The sequence below is a fragment of the Abramis brama genome, assembly GCF_963993115.1.
Source record: "Abramis brama genome assembly, chromosome: 4".
Classification (NCBI taxonomy): domain Eukaryota; kingdom Metazoa; phylum Chordata; class Actinopteri; order Cypriniformes; family Leuciscidae; genus Abramis; species Abramis brama.
In genome coordinates this window covers 58297289-58314700 of record NC_139966.1, presented here as the reverse complement: position 1 = coordinate 58314700, position 17412 = coordinate 58297289, and the positions used below count along the sequence as shown (strand labels likewise).

The 17412-nt window shown below is 40.0% G+C and overlaps 1 long non-coding RNA gene across 1 annotated transcript; it reads left to right on the top strand.

Annotated features, from left to right (window-relative positions):
- The first annotated feature begins 8875 nt into the window (after positions 1-8875).
- LOC311080515 lies at positions 8876-10772 on the top strand. The gene is made up of 3 exons (XR_014605626.1): positions 8876-8954; positions 9134-9181; positions 10057-10772. It is a non-coding gene; the product is annotated as an uncharacterized lncRNA (long non-coding RNA).
- Positions 10773-17412: the final 6640 nt, after the last annotated feature.

Genomic DNA, 17412 nt, shown 5'->3' with positions numbered 1-17412 from the left:
TTATTTACTTCAGATCACCGTTCGCGGGGGCGGTAAACGTCGTCTTGGTAACCGCGGCGCGACTCAAGTTCGACCAATCAGAGACGTCAGTGTTTTGCTTAGAATTATGGGTAGTGTAGTATTTCTCCAGAAGATCGCAAATAACAAGGTTGATTTTTATACTTTGTGGCTTTTATAGGAGCAGAAACTTTCGTTTCACAGCCTCGTAGCTCGTGGTCAATCTAACTTGGATGGTTTAGGGGTCTCCAACCTTTTTTAGCTACTTTTTAAAAATGAAAGTGGCCGAGAGCTATATGCAATAATTAAATCTCTTAAATAATGTCTCATAACTCTCATATTAACAACTATGCTAACTGTTTTAGACCTAAACGAGTTATTGTAGGCCTATATATGTCACCCTTAATTGACATAAAAAAAAATATTATACTGTAAAAACACATAATTATTGTTGATTTTATAGTGCATCATAACTAGAGATGAAATGGTATGAAAATGTAATTTTTATGATTATAGTGACCAAAATGAGCATGGTTATCACATAATCCTGTTCAAAAAGTACTAATACTATACACAATAAAATCAATTCACCAAGTTTTATGTCGAAAACCAGCAAATAACAAATAAACTTACCATCAATATGCACTTTTTGTTTACATAAACATTAAAATAGTAACATTAAAAATGATGGCCAAGTTTGAAAGGAGTGGCTTGCAACATGTTATCTACTAACATGTACAAGTTCAAATAAAGTTTTGACAAAAAAGTTTTTATAAAAAGATAAACCTCGCATATTTCAGCCTTTAAATAATTCTTATAAAAAGAATGATTCAAAAAAGACAAAATACTGACATTTACAATGCACATTAGCTTATCTTTTATTATTAATAGTAAAATTCGGTCCGATTTTCCCGTGGCGTCTGTCGTTGCTATGTACCATGCGCTCTCCACAACGACAGAGAAGTTTTAATAGCTAATGGATTTCCACTACCGATAAACGCTTGCTGTAGCTCTGCTATAAGATTTATTTACGGAGAAGAAAAAAACACCCGTAGTTTGGGTGCACCCCCATCCTTCATATTGACTCGTTGCGCCTGGAAAAAATGAGCGCGTCGCTTCAATTATTTGAAATAACGAACTTGAGCGCGCAAAAGACGCGATATGTGAACGGCCCTTGGCGAACTACCTCCAATCAGGCCACGAGCTACTCTCGCGAGCGACGTGTTGGAGACCACTTTAGACATTATGTCTGAAAATAAATATCCTAGGGAGAAAATGAATGGGATTTTCCTGTTCTGTTGGGGGCCCCCTTGGAGGGCGGGGCCCGTTTCAATTGAAACGGGTGAAACATAGGTAAGGCCGCCTCTGATTCAGGAAGTATTGCGTGATATCAGGTCTCGCGATGTAACAAACTGCTTTACGGCACTGCACACATATAGGTAGACTGGGTACAGTTGAGACATAGGTACAGTTGAGACACCTTTAATAACTTGCGTTCGCAGCAAGCACAAGTTGTGATTTTTGCTGTGCACATGCGTATTAGTGTCCTCTTTGTTTGTGGGAAATTTGAACAGTGGACGCATCTCCGATCCGAAAATATCGGGTAAAGTTTTTTTTCTAAAGTAGGACGTTCACTTCACCATGCACTCTCCACAATGAATAGCTTATTATCCCTATATGACTGTTAAACGTAACTGGTATCACCACAAACTTTATTCTGTGCCCTAAAAACTGGCATATTTCATGGTATTGTGTCATGCAAGGTAATTGCAAAATCTAGAGAAATGTGCAAGGTGGCCAGCGGGGTATAGTTGAGACACACGTGTACCAACTGTACCCCCGATAGAGCTCTATTAGGAAACACACTGTTTAATTGTTCAGTGTTATGATAACAGATTAAAGGTCGTAATTAGCCAGCATAGGACGCAAATGAAAATAAAATTTGATATTTGTGATATTTAAACTGTGTATTATTAATAAATATTGTTTAATATCTTGTTCCTGCTTTATAAATTTTAACCAGTGCTAATTTAAATAAAATGAATGAATATAAATGGTTGAATAAACAAAAATGTTGCCCAATTGTTATTTTCTTTATTTGTCTTTATTTTTTATATTTACAATGAATGGTAAGTTGTCTTTACATCATTAAAAATGGGTGTCTCAACTGTACCACATATGGGTACAGTTGAGACAAGGTTGAGACAAAAAGCACCTTATTTTTATTAGGTAATTGTGGAAAATATAAACTACTTGTGGGTATTATTGATTGATAATATCTTTGTCTACAAGCTAATGAAATGTCATGTGGCATGCTATGTGGAAATTCACTTCTTTTCAGTATCTATTTTTGTGTGAAAAATCAAAACGCAAAAAGTGTCTCAACTGTACCCAGTCTACCCTACTATCTAAACATTTATATGCTAGCCTTCTGTGTATTATACATACCTCAGTGGACATGGCTCCGTGCGTTCGCCGGGTTCTTTGAAAACAAATACACATGACCAGCGGGAGAAGATGGGACAAGCCAACGAGTTTTAACGACAGTGTTGTCAAATATCTATTCCGAAGCTGTATGGGGAGCTCTATAGAGAAACCCGCGAGCAAAAAGCGAGAAAACAGCGAAGAAATCATAATGCAGCTTTAAAGTCTAATGAAATACACTGACACCTTATTTTTGTCCTTTCAAAAGTAACTGAATGCACTGCTACATATATTAGCCTACAGTAATTATAATTGTATTTAAATGTACATGTATATGTATAATTATGTCATTATAAAATATATATTTGTTTATATACACACTATAAATGCATATATTTGAAGTTCTGTACATAGCCTAGATCTACGCGCCCCCTGAACCCCATAATAAAGATGGACAGTGACATAGAAATTTGCACAAATTAAGAATACGTTCCATACAATTGAGGTATTATTTCAATTAAGAGCAAGTGTCTTCTCATTGGAAAAGAAAACTCAGTCATGAATAATTATGAGACACCGATGAGTCATCAAAGTACTATAGTGCTCTGCCACAGCCTGTGACGTGGACACGATGAAGATTTTAAACCCGGAAGACAAAAATAGCGAAAAAATTTTTTTTTAAACCATTTTCCCCCTACTATTAAATCTAACAGATGCTAACATTGTCTTCAATGGTGTTCAACACACATACCTCTGTTAAAATCTCAGAAAATCTGATTTAGGGTTTCATGACCCTTTAAAGGGCCAGTTCGTCCAGAAATGAAAGTTCTGTCATCATTTACTCATCCTCATGTTGTTCCAGACCTGTATGAGTTTCTCTCTTCTGCTGAACACAGAACAAGATATTTTAGAGAACAGGAGTAACCAAACCGCTGATGGACCCAGTGACTCCCAACACTATGGTAGTGTGTGTGAAGTGTTTGAACATGATCTCAGAAGCGCTGAACAGAGAACACATGCTCTGGCTCCCTCTGCTGGTATAACACACACTCTCACAGCTTCATCTAAACGCCCAATAGATGTGAACAGTAACATTGGCCCTGTCCCAAATCGCGCACTTCATGTGGACTTTCGGTCTCGTGGACTTAAATTGCGCGTGCTCGCCGAGTCTACGAGTCCATAGGCCGTCCCATTCAGCATTTTAACACTCTGAAGTGTGCTCAGCAGCGCCCCCTTTGTACCCTTGAAGCGGTCGCATAGATGCAGGCTCCACGCACTTTAACTACCCAGGAATCCTTGCGAAAGGCCAATCAGACAACAGATGGGAGGAGATTTCACTCACGGACAATTGTTGACATCATAGATATGATGTCTATGGTTGACATGGCTGAGAAGAAAATATTACGTTTTTTTTTACTAGTTGTTACCTACAGTTTATACAAACATTATGGTCATCGAGCAGTGGTTGATGTCTCAAACATAATAATAGTGTGTTGAATAATACGATCATATTATGATTTATTAAATGAATAGAAGCGAATGTCAGGGCTTTACTGAGTCACATAGGCCCTAGTATGAATATTGAAACCTGTAAATTCATCTGAAACTCATGCACATTTTCATTATGTGTTAAAATTGTAATCTTAGTTCAAATGGAACATTATGTATTATTATGTAGCTACAACTGTATACATCTTTTAAATAAGCATGATGTATCTATTGTCTAATGCCCAGGTGGCATGCACAATATCAAAATATAGAACTGTAAAATTAGGCTGTGTAGTGGACATGGAGATTAGACGTCGGAACGCAAAAACGTGATTTCTCCTGTCCAACAACAACCAGGCCGTTATTTCCGGCATGCCGATCGAGTCAGTCCCAAAAATACCTCTCAATGCTCCCTCGTGGACTCGCGCCGAGGGCCCTATAGGTCTGCACTACATGACGTCACCAAAGTGTGGACTCTGAGGAAGTCCACAAGTCCGGAGTGTGCCATTTGGGACAGGGCCATTGTATCATTCTTCACACATTAAGGAACGTTACTTTTGAATCTGAGCGTTCTGAAACAAGTAACATTTAAAAAAACGTTAGACGAACATCCAACTGAAAAGTTTCAGAAATAAGACGTCCCATGAACATTAGTTTGTGTGCTAAAGTTTTGAGATCATTATTAATAAGCAGATAACTGATAACGATCCCTGTTCGCTGGGATTGAGAAAATGTGCAAAAAGTTAGAGAAGTTCCCACGGTCACACAACAGCTCTAACAGTGTGAAATCACACACTTCCGAAAAACACCTACACACTCACTCACTCTCTCACACACGCGCACTCACACACACACACACACACACATAGTTTGTTCTTGCGTGACACAGGATAACTACGTTTTAAATAATAATACTTCCAGGGTTATTATTGTTAACTAAAGATATTAAAAAACGATATAAATAACACTATTAAGGCCCGTTCACACCAAGGACGAAAACTATTAAGATAATGATTGAAATCGTTCTGAATATTATAGAGTTCACACCACAGTTATAACGATAATAGGCATGAAGAAGTGATATTGTTGGAATCACTATCAGAATGATTTTTTTCTCCGGCTGATGAACGTGTTTTGGATATTGATATTGCTATTTATCTTTTTCAAAGAAATATTATTTGCTTGCTTTTAAGTTAATGCCATATAAAGATGCTTGAATTCTGCTTGGAAAGATCCTGCATTACTTAAAATGGAGATAATGTAGAAACAAATGTGTTTGACTTCCTCTTTTTTGTAGAGCAGGATGAGATGAGCAAAAGTTTTGAAAGTTAAGTTCTTGAACTTAATGTTTTGTAACCAACCACAGAGATTATCAAGAGGACACACAGGGGTGAAGAGAACGTGTTGAAACCGATCCTTCATGAGAAAGATGAAGACTACAGTGAAGAAGAGCAAGAGTGCTAGAAGAACGGCCTAAACAACAGAGGAAGGACAGCCAGCTTATTAAGCATGATTTACAGAAACCTGAACTCACCTCTAGAAGTTTCCTCTCAGGACAGAAGACAAAATTACCAATCCAGTTTATTCCAGTTTGGCAAACCAGCAGCTGGTTATTATAACCCAACTGGGTAGTTTATGAGGGGGTGCATCATTTCTACTGTCAGTGAAATTTAACACCGTGTTCATGTGGAAACCATCAGCAGGGTGTTAAAGAAACACAGACACAGAGTTAATTAGATACTTAAGTGATTAATTGAGTGATGATTGTTTGATTATTGAAGACACCAGATGTTAATGAGCAGAATCACTGAAGAACAGAGAAACACAAGAACTACAACTGACTTTTCCCTTGAGACATTTCCCTTCGTCTGTGCCCTTCGTTTACACACAAACGGAGAATTCGCCTCTGAAAACGCGATTCTTACTAAAAACTCCGGCCAGAGTGGAGATTTTGGAAAGTGAAACAACAGTAGCATAATATGTATTGATGTTTGGGTGTGAATCTAAAGTTTTTTTTTCTCACAATGTATTTCACAATGTATTTTCGCTGCCTAAAACTTTGTTTTTCTCAGTTTACATGCAAACTTGCAAACAAAGTTTTCCTGTTCTTGTGTTTCTCTGTTCTTCAGTTATGAACACGGTGTTAAATTTCACTGACAGTAGAAATGATGCACCCCCTCATAAACTACCCAGTTGGGCTATAATAACCAGCTGCTGGTTTACCAAACTGGAATAAACTGGATTGGTAATTTTGTCTTCTGTCCTGAGAGGAAACTTCTAGAGGTGAGTTCAGGTTTCTGTAAATCATGCTTAATAAGCTGGATGTCCTTCCTCTGTTGTTTAGGCCGTTCTTCTAGCACTCTTGCTCTTCTTCACTGTAGTCTTCATCTTTCTCATGAAGGATCGGTTTCAACACGTTCTCTTTACCCCTGTGTGTCCTCTTGATAATCTCTGTGGTTGGTTACAAAACATTAAGTTCAAGAACTTAACTTTCAAAACTTTTGCTCATCTCATCCTGCTCTACAAAAAAGAGGAAGTCAAACACATTTGTTTCTACATTATCTCCATTTTAAGTAATGCAGGATCTTTCCAAGCAGAATTCAAGCATCTTTATATGGCATTAACTTAAAAGCAAGCAAATAATATTTCTTTGAAACAGATAAATAGCAATATCAATATCCAAAACATGTTCATCAGCCGGAGAAAAAATCATTCTGAAAGTGATTCCAACAATATCACTTCTTCATGCCTATTATCGTTATAACTGTGGTGTGAACTCTACTGTCTATAATATTCAAAACGATTTCAATCATTATCTTAAAAGTTTTCGTCCTTGGTGTGAACGGGCCTTAATAGTGTTATTTCTCACAATATGACATGTATAAAACATCAATAACACAAAAACAAACACTAATGACACTCATCTTCATCAACCATACAGATAAATAACAACAGTAGATAATATGTAGTGATGTTTGGGTGTGTATCTAAAGGGTTTTTTTCTCACAATGTATTTCAAAATTAAATTCAGAACGTTTGACCTCTGGCAAGAAACCATTGCTGGTGAAAATCTATTAATAACAAGCAAACACTTTTGATCACATTAGTCAGTTTTTCTTCATGATGATGAGTGATGTATCACCGGACCATCTTTGTTAGCTAATAGTGACCGACCTCATTCAACACAGTTTCTTGTTAGTTAATTCTGCTTAGTGGGTACTATTATGTTCAAAAGATGTCTTTTCAACGCCTTTGTCACAAAAGCGTACGTTGGCGAGTTCTGCACGTCCGATATAGACGTTCATGGATCCTCCGTAAGGTTAAAAACCAGTTCAAATGTGGTCATTACATATTTTCATCATCATTTAAGGTCTAATTTTGACGATTTATACTGTTTCTGGCCCAAATAATCACTCAGGATGCATTCAATTTAAACTCACATTTATTTCAATGTAATTTCCATCTGTAATTGTAAAGCAACTCACAGAGAGTGTGTGTTTGTCCAGAAATCATGAAAATGGTGATTTTACACACACTCTTCCTCCTCTTCCTCCTTTCCCTCTTACTTTCCATCCATTGTTGGTATCAACATTCAGGACAACATTTGAAGTCAGTTTTTGTACGGTGAACTGACTTGTATTATGTACAGCTGGTTTGGTCTCATCATCAGAAACAAGTGTGAGCAGTGAACCCTGTGTTAGACTGGTGTGTGTCGTTTGTTCAGAGACTGTAAATGCACTGAAAATGTTATTAGACCTTTTAAATATTCTTCAGCGTTTCTCCGTCGTTTGTTGCTATATAGGGTTAGATTTTTAAAATGCATCAAGGTGACACCAACTCTGTTTTTTCTGTGGTCATATTTTAATATTCATGTGTCTGTATAACGAGTGTGTTGCAGGTCTGTGTTTTACTGGTTGTTGTCTCCCTCTACAATCCCACTTTTCCACAGCTTTGTGTGAACGACTAACACACGGGGTTCGTGACACTAAGGAATGTAAAAATGATTCACTCAGACTTATGCTTTCAAAAATGTGAAAGAGGAAAACCCTGAACTCCCTTATCCTTCGCAGTTACAGGCCTATAACATACGTATATGAATATAAAAGTAGGCATAATAGTCTGATAAAACAGTTGATATACCTTTTAATATTAATATCTAATTGGGCTTAAAGGGTTAGTTCACCCAAAAATGAAAATTCTGTCATTAATTACTCACCCTCATGTTGTTCCAACCCCGTAAGACTTTCGTTCATCTTCGGAACACAAATTAAGATATTTTTGATGAAATCTGAGAGCTGGATCACTCCACTTTATTCCACTTTTCATTTCCTTCTCTCTGGACCTCGAGTTTTTTTCACGTAGTGTTTAAGCGTAGCGCGTCTGTGTTTTACGTCACCACGTAGGCTCACTATTGGGCGACTCTGGTCATGTGTGATACGTGGTGACGTGAAACACAGACGCGCTGCGCTTAAACACTACGTGAAAAAAACTCGAGGCCCAGAGAGAAGGAAATTAATAGTGGAATAAAGTCGTTATTTTTGTTTGTTTTTGCACACAAAAAGTATTCTCGTCGCTTTATAAACTTAAGATTGAGCCACTGGAGTCACTTGGACTATATTAACGATGTCTTTAATACATTTTCTGGGCCAGCAAGTTATAGTGTCCATAAGCCTGCAGGAGGAGTGATCCAGCTCTCAGATTTCAGCAAAAATATCTTAATTTGTGTTCCGAAGATGAACGAAAGTCTTACGGGGTTGGAACAACATGAGTGTGAGTAATTACTGACAGAATTTTCATTTTTGGGTGAACTAACCCTTTAACTGGTGAAATATTTTATTTTTATATTTTTAAATCCCAGAACGCTTCTTCACAAGTGGCTAAAACTTTTGCCGATAAATAGTTGCTCACTTACTTTTACTTCCTCTTATCACATGAGATCATTGATTACCTGTGTGTATATAAGACACACACACCAACTCTCAGATACACTCAGCAAACGCTCAAACTGAGATCAACTCTAGACTCGACACACACTCTTCTCCAAGGTAATGTATTCTTCTTAATGGACTTTATTTCCTTCTGATGTATTTTTCATACCTCTTATTCACATTCCCTCGTATAATTATATATCTTGTATTGTCTGTTGTCTTTTTTGTCTATTGTGTTTTTTTATATACATTTATTTTTCTTTTTACTCATTTTTCTCTTCTCTTGTTTTCTTCAGAGTCGTCCCTCTGGAATCTTCTGCCACAAAGACCAAGTCCTCGTGTGTGTAAGCTATAAATCTAGTCCTGAATCTGATATATAAAACTTTTGAACAAGATTATGTTTGAGTTTCCCAGTTCTCTCTTATTGCAGAAATGAATCAATAATAGAGATTTTCTTGGTGACACTTTACAATAAGGTTTCATTAGTGAACATGAACTGAGAATGAACAATACTTCTCCAGCATTTATTAATCTCAATGTTAAAGGGTTAGTTCACCCAAAAATGATCATTATTACTGTCGTTCCACATTAATATCAGACCTTCATCTTAAGAACACAAATTAATATGTTTTAATGAAATGCGAGAGCTTTCTGTCCCTCCATCAGAAGCAATTCACACATTCAAGGTCCAGAACGATAAGAAAGACATCATTAAAGTTCTCAGTGTGACTCCAGTCGTTTAACTTTAATCTTATGAAGTGACGCGAGTGTTTGTGCGAGAAAAACATCATTTACAGAAAGCTCTCGATTTCATTAAAAAGATCTTGATTTGTGTTCTGAAGATGAACGAATGTCTGATATGGATGTGGAACGACAGTAATTAATGACAGAACTTTCATTTTTGGGTGAACTAATTAATTTACTTTTATTTCAGCATTTACTAATACATTATTAAAATCAAAAGTTGTTAACATTATCGTGAACTAACACGAACAAACAATGAACGGATGTATTCTTAACGTTAACAAAGATGAACAAATACAGTAACAAATGCTCATGTTAGTTAATATATTAATGTTAACTAGTGAAACCTTATAAAGTGTTACCATTTTCTTTTTATTGCAATTAACAAGTAAAAATGTACTTTTCTAGGATTTTATGGTTCGTGACAACAGTGAATCTGCAATCTGACATTTCTATCTTACACAAATATCCCCAGATCCTGAAGATGCTGTTATTCGTGGTCGTCCTGACTCTCTCTCTCCAGACGGCTCTGAGTCAGCCGCAGCCGATCCCGCAGCGCTGTGTGAATAATTACAGGAATCCAGAAAAATATGACACCTTCATTAAACAACACATACACAACAACATCCCAAACACTCTGGACAAAAGACGATGGCAGACGTTCATTAACAACATTGACACCTGGCACAGGGGGATTCAGTCTTTCTTTCCCAAATCACAACAAAGGAATGTGATAGGTGTGTGTTCAAGAGGGGGAAAGATATATCCTAACACCGTAAACCTCTGCATCAGCAGGGAGCCTCTCAGCTTCTACAATGTTTTCGTCAATGAGAAGAAGCAGGTCACGGATGTCAAACCAATGTATCAACATGTGATTCTTGGCTGTGAAAAAATCGAGAACAGATGTAGACCTATTCATTTCGAGGCAAATACAAATAATGCTGTTCCAGATAATAATCAGCCATTCTGCAGTGGTTAAGCTCTACGAGCTTTATTCCTGATGTTGAAAGTCTTCTGACTGACAGAAATGAGATTCTGGTTGCTGGATGATGTCATTCTTAAGCTTTGCTTCTTTCATTTTTATCTAACCAATGTTGAAAAGTGAATTAATGTGAGGATGTCTGCACATTACACACACACAGCTTTCTGTTTGCCTTTTGCTTTATTAATTATCATTAAATAAAGAGCATTAAAAAAAATCTGGATTTTTTCATGAACACACACACACACACTCACACACACACACACTCCAGTATATTCCCATAACTTTCCATTCATCAAAGAATCCTGAAAAACAAAATGCACCACAGTTTCCACACTGTTTTCAACACTGATAATAATCATAAATGTTTCTTGATCATCAGATCATCATATTAGAGTGATTTCTGAAGGATCATGTGACACTGAAGACTGGAGTAATGATGCTGAAAATCCAGCTTTGATCACAGGAATTAATTACACTTTACTGTATATTCACATAGAAAACAGCTGATTTACACTGGAATAATATTTCCCTGTTTTTACTGTATTTTTTTGTTCAGCATTGGTGATAATTAGGGACTTTTTTTAAAAGTTATTTAAAAAAAATCTTAATCTTACTTACAGATGCACCGCTGTATCAGCCAACAATCAGTATCGGCCGATAAAAGCAATTACCTTCACTATCGGCCATCGGTCGATTGTTTAAAAACAGCCGATGATCAGTGCCGATTATATCCTGTCAATCAAAAGGGTGCGGGCTTTTCAGCGGATAGTTTTATTTTTGTTGCCAAAATGTTCTCTTAAACTTAAAAAAAAAAAAAAAATGCTTAGCTATAACATTGTTAAAACATAAAATTGTATTAATCTCAAAAATAAAACATGAAAATCTAACAGGTTTATAAATGGCATCCACATACATTATTAGAGGTTCTGCGAACAGTAGATGCCCAACATCACATGAAGAGCTCAGTAAAGTCCAGCGTGAATCATGCGTCTTGACTGCTGTGTTTGCTCAGAGCGCTCATCATCAGTCTTTGCTCGTCTTGGTTATTGCAGAAAAATAATACAGTAATTAATTATTAAATTAATAGGTGTTCTACAGTTCTTCTCTTCTAGTTTTCAGTTGCTCGCCCAGTTAGCAGCATTGAGCTGTATTCTCTGTGTGCATGGTATGTTTTTCCTCATAGCCTGTAAAAAATTATCGTAATTTTAACGGTAAAAGACTGTAAAAATGCTACCGTGAAAAACTGTTAATTGGTTAACAGAAAGTTTCCGTACTATATACGGTAAATAACTGTGATAGATCTAATGGTACATTTAATGTCATTTTACTGTAAAATACTGTTAAATTTACAGTTTTTGAAAGTGAAAAAGAACAACTCATTGTATAATTTACAGTGAAAAAACGTAAATTGACATTCCCACAATTCCCTGTGTGACACTTCACATTTGATGTATTTTTGTTGAAATAACTATGTTTCTTCATAGTTTTCTTCGTTTTTTTTCTAATCAGTTATGTACATTAGGGTTTTATGTTACATTTAATGTTGTTAAATTAATGTTTTTATGCATTTTTAAAATTTCATGTGTGTTACCGTGATGGTGTTTAATGTTTGTGTGAATGACACTGTGCAGCTTCTATATAATAGTATTAACTTTCTTGTGGAAGAGCTGATTGTGATTAGCTTTGATTGATCATGTGACTCTCATCACTGCTGTGATTGGTGGTTATCAGTGTATTACAATGGTACAAAACAGATATTAATACTTCAATAGGACAGTAAATTCACATTATATCAGATAATAAAATACGGTTTATTACTGTAAATTTTAAGTTTAGTCTGTAAAACCAATAACGTTGCTACCGTATTTTTGAGGTAAAGTTCTGGCAACCACAGCTGCCGGTTTTTTACCGTAAAAATCACGGTTTAATTTTTTACAGAAGATCATGCAACATAATAATCATATATCATACATATTATTATATATGAAGCTACTATAATATCTGCTGTTCCCCAACTTCCAATCCTGCGTGAGCTTGACAACAACAACATCACTCTAAATGAGGTTATAAAAACCATCAGCCTCCTGAAGAACAACAAAGCCCCTGGTGTGGACCTGAAATCTTCTTAAAGGAACACTCCACTTTTTTTGGAAATAGGCTCATTTTCCAACTCCCCCAGAGTTAAACAGTTGAGTTTTACTGTTGTGTTTGCGAAGGACACAATAATCACACCGTGTAGCTCCATTTATGTTGCTTTTTATCAACTGACGTAAACTTACATTATACGACCTTTGCCGTAAATCAATGCTATAAGCTTTAAAGGCACAGTAACCTGTCACTCGCAGTGCATAACAAAACATAGTCCAACAGGACCCAATGCTGAACGTTTTCAGACATAACATTTCCCCCCCCACCCCCCTGGAAACTGAAACATAACATTTAGCCCACATTCCCCAGTATCACTATCATCCTGTCACATAGTCCCCATGCCAGACAGGCGGGACCCTCACTCTCTGAGGGCGTGCTGGCAGTGAAACGGCGTCAGGCTGTGCTGGTGGATTACCCCCCACCGGTTAGCTCTTGGCCTAGACTGCCAACCCAGAGCCGCTGCTGGGGACAGAGGTGATGCAGGTGCTGAGGGAGCTGCGAATCTGTGCAGGCGGTTTGAGTGTCTGTAAGTGGCCGGCCCCAACTGCTTAGTCACCCGCAGGGGCTCTGACCAGTATGACTGCAGCTTATTTTGGCGGTGGAGGTGTTTGATCCTGACCCAAACCCCTGGAGAAAGTGAGGGGGTCTGCACTCTGTGCGTGGCATCAAACCTTTCTTTCATCCGAGCCTGCGAACCTTTTACCTGAGCTCTGGCTTTCTGGAGCCGTGTGCTCCCACGTGTAGGAGTTGGCTCAGCTTTCAAGCAGTCCAGTGGTTGCTTTAGTTCGCGCCCAATCATGAGCAATGCAGGTGACACTCCTGTGGTGGAATGCTTGGATGCCCGGATGGTCAGGAGAGTTTGGTTGAGTGCGTTGCTGAAGATTTTCCCTTCCTCCAGACAGGCTTGGAGTCCATTTTTGAGAGTTTTATTCAGTCTTTCCACCCCCCCATTACTCTCTGGGAGATACACTGCCGTCCTGATGTGCTTGATGGACCATACCGTGAGGAACTCTGTGAACTCTCCAGACACAAATTGGGGCCCGTTATCCGTTGTGACGACACTGGGGAGGCCCCAGCGCCCAAACAGGTTGTCCAGGCGGTCGATGATGGAGTGTGCAGTGATGGAGCTCTGCTGAAAAACCTCTGGCCACTTCGAATGAAGGTCGTGCACAACCAGCAGGTAGCGAGCATGAGCCGGTGCCCCGTGAAGTTCTCCACAGAGGTCGACCTGAATATGTTCCCAGGGTGAAGACGGCCAAGAGGTCGGGGTGAGAGGGGCTTTGGCAGGCTGACCAGATTTCCCACTCAGGAGGCAGCAAGCGCAGTTACGTACCAGCTCCTCAACATCAGAGTCTATGTGGGGCCACCACACTGTGTCACGGCAGCGCTGCTTCACCTTGACCACCCCCAGGTGCCCCTCATGCTCCATGTGTAGCACTCTGGACCTGAGAATCTACGGAACGACCGCACTGTGGCCACAGGCCAGGCACACCATCCCCCAGCAGGAGATCTCCTTGCGGAAGCGATAATAGGGGAGCAGCCTGTCATCCACTTTGGCAGGCCAGCCATCCTGGATGTAGGTACAGAGAGTTGTGAGGGCCTACTGAACTGAGAGGCCCGTGCAGGATGTGGACCCAGTCTTCGTCACTCTCTGTGTCTGATGTCACTCCGCCTGTCTCCTTCGTCACCGACACAGCTCTAGACAGGAGGTCGGCCACCGTGTTGGCCCGCCCAGGCATAAACTCCAGACTGAAGTTATACTGGTTCAGCATGTCAGCCCACCTCAGCAGTCTCATGGGCCTGTGCCCCGAGCCTTGAGTTGCCAACAGTGCCGTCAGCGCTTGGTGGTCTGTGCGGATGGTAAAAGGCCTCCCATATAGGTAAACATGCCAGCGTTCACACGCCCACAGGCAGGCCAAGGCCTCCCTCTCCCCCACCGAATACTTCTGCTCAGCTGTAGTAAGTGCCCGTGAGGCGAAAGCCACCGGGCGTTCCACCCCCTCTTGAGTCTGGGAGAGCACAGCGCCCAGCGCCACCCCGGAGGCGTCGCAGGTGACCATGGTGGGCGCGGTCAAGCTGAAATGAGTCAGTGTGGGTGGGGACGTGAGCTGCCGTTTGATGATGCGCACAGCTTCGTGGCAGTCCCACATAACATCCCACATAACATCCTTCCTGAGCAGCCGGCGCAGGGGAGCCGTTGAGTCAGAGTAGTGTGGCATGAATCTGAAGTAGTAGGCGGCCATCCCCAGGAAGGAAGACAGCTGGGGCGACTGTGGGTCTGGTAGGGACAGAATGGCCTCAGTGTGTGACATAATCAGGGCGATGCCCTCCTTCGAGAGCCTGACGCCCAGGAACTCGACCTCCTCAACCCCGAACATGCATTTCTCAGAGTTCAGTGTGACCCCATGCTGTTCGAAACGCTGAAAGACCTGTTCCAGGCGATCATCATGCAGTGCGGTGGAGGGCGCATGCACCACCACGTCATCTAGGTAAATGGAGACACCCTGGATACCAGCCAATATGAGTGACATCTTCTGAAAGCAGCTCAGGGCTGATGACAGTCCAAATGCCATGCGTTTAAATCTGAAAACCCCCACGTGCGTGACAAACGCTGTAAGGTCCATGCTGGCCGGTGCTAGAGGGACCTGCAGGTAGCCGTTACGTAAGTCCATCTTACTGAAAACAATGGAGCCATGGAAATGGCTAGTGAGCTCCTCAGCCGTAGGTAGGGGGTACTTATCAGGGATAATGGCTTTGTTTACGTCTGTAAGGTCGACACAGAGTCGCAGTCCCCCCCCTCTTCTCTTGGCTATCACCAGGTTAGACACCCACGGCGAGGCATCGACGGGCTCTATGACGTCCGCCTCCACCAGGTGATGCAGCTCGGCCTCCACCGCGTCATTCCGATAAGGTGAGCGTGGCGAAGATTCGCTGTCCCTCCTGCCCGAGACAATGGCGCAGAAGCGCGCACTTCCTCGCCTCCGCAGGGAACAGCTGGATCACCGGGAACAGGTAGGAAAGGTGGCGGTGGTGGTAAGACAAGTTCAGACATCCTTGTTCACCAATTGTTGTATTTGCAAAGGACACAATAATCACACCGTGTAGCTCCGTTTATGTTGCCTTTTATCAACTGACGTAAACTTACATTATACGACCTTTGCCGTAAATCAATGCTATAAGCTTTAAAGGCACAGTAACCTGTCACTCGCAGTGCATAACAAAACATAGTCCAACAGGACCCAATGCTGAACGTTTTCAGACATAACATTTACCGTTTTCAAATCCATTCAGCCGAACTCCGGGTCTGGCGGTACCACTTTTAGCATAGCTTAGCATAGATCATTGAATCTGATTAGACCGTTAGTATCTCTCTCAAAAAAATTACCAAAGAGTTTCAATATTTTTCCTATTTAAAACTTGACTCTTCTGTAGTTACATCGTGTACTAAGACCGACAGAAAATGAAAAGTTGCGATTTTCTAGGCCAATATGACTAGGAACTATACTCTCATTCCTGCGTAATAATCAAGGAACTGCGCTGCCGTACCAGCAGGCGCAATGATATTACACAGCGCCTGAAAATAGTGCCCAGCTCAGTAACTTCCAACGTGACCGGATCTAAGTTTGTAATATCATTGCGCCTGCTGGTACGGCAGCGCAGTTCCTTGATTATTACGCAGGAATGAGAGTATAGTTCCTAGCATATCAGCCTAGAAAATCGCAACTTTACATTTTCTGTTGGTCTTAATACATGATGTAACTACAGAAGAGTCAAGTTTTAAATAGGAAAAAAATCGAAACTCTTTGGTCATTTTTTGAAAGAGATGCTAACAGTCTAATCAGATTATACGTATATGTAGAATATATTTTTGATCTCATCAGTGTGTGAGAGAGAGAGGAGTCAGTGTGTGTGTGTGTGTGTGTGTGTGTTTGTGTTTGTGTGTGTTTGTGTTTGTGTGTGTGTGTGTGTGTGTGTGTGTGTGTGTGTGTGTGTGAGGAGTCAGTGTGGGAAAGCAGCAGTAAAACAGTGAAACGCTTCATGACACGTTCAGACTTTAACACGTCCATGTAACGCCAGTGTGTGTGTGTGTGTGTGTGTGTGTGACTTTAACACGTCCATGTAACGCCTGTGAGAGTCGCGACCCGGAGTCTCGGATCAGAGATGAAACTCCTCAAACTCTTCAGGACGTCCCGTTCGGGAAACAGATCTCAGGGAAGAGCCTTATTTCCTCTCAGACGGGAACGAAGAAGAGGATGTGATTCTGCTATCCGTCAAACACACCAGATCTGTTCAACTGATGAACACACTCTCAGTAAAGGAAAAACTCATGAAAGTTGTGATCAAACGTTCTTCCAGTCATTAATATAACGTTCAGTCAAAGTGATCCGGTCCAGAAACATCGATCATGGAATGTTTCTTCTGGAATGTTTCAGTTGATGTTTGTTTTTAAATGTAACGTTTTTTTAAATGTTACTTGTTTCAAAACGTTCAGATTCAAAAGTAACGTTCCATAATGTGTGAAGAATGATACAATGTTACTGTTTCCGTAACGTTCACAGAACCAAGAAGAAACATTTTAAAAACTTCAGAAATAATGTTTTCAGAGCATATATTTTGGACTTTTATACAGTAATTGCTCTTGTAAAGTCTATATCTCTCACAGCCTGATGAATGAACTATGAATGAACAGATCTTCAT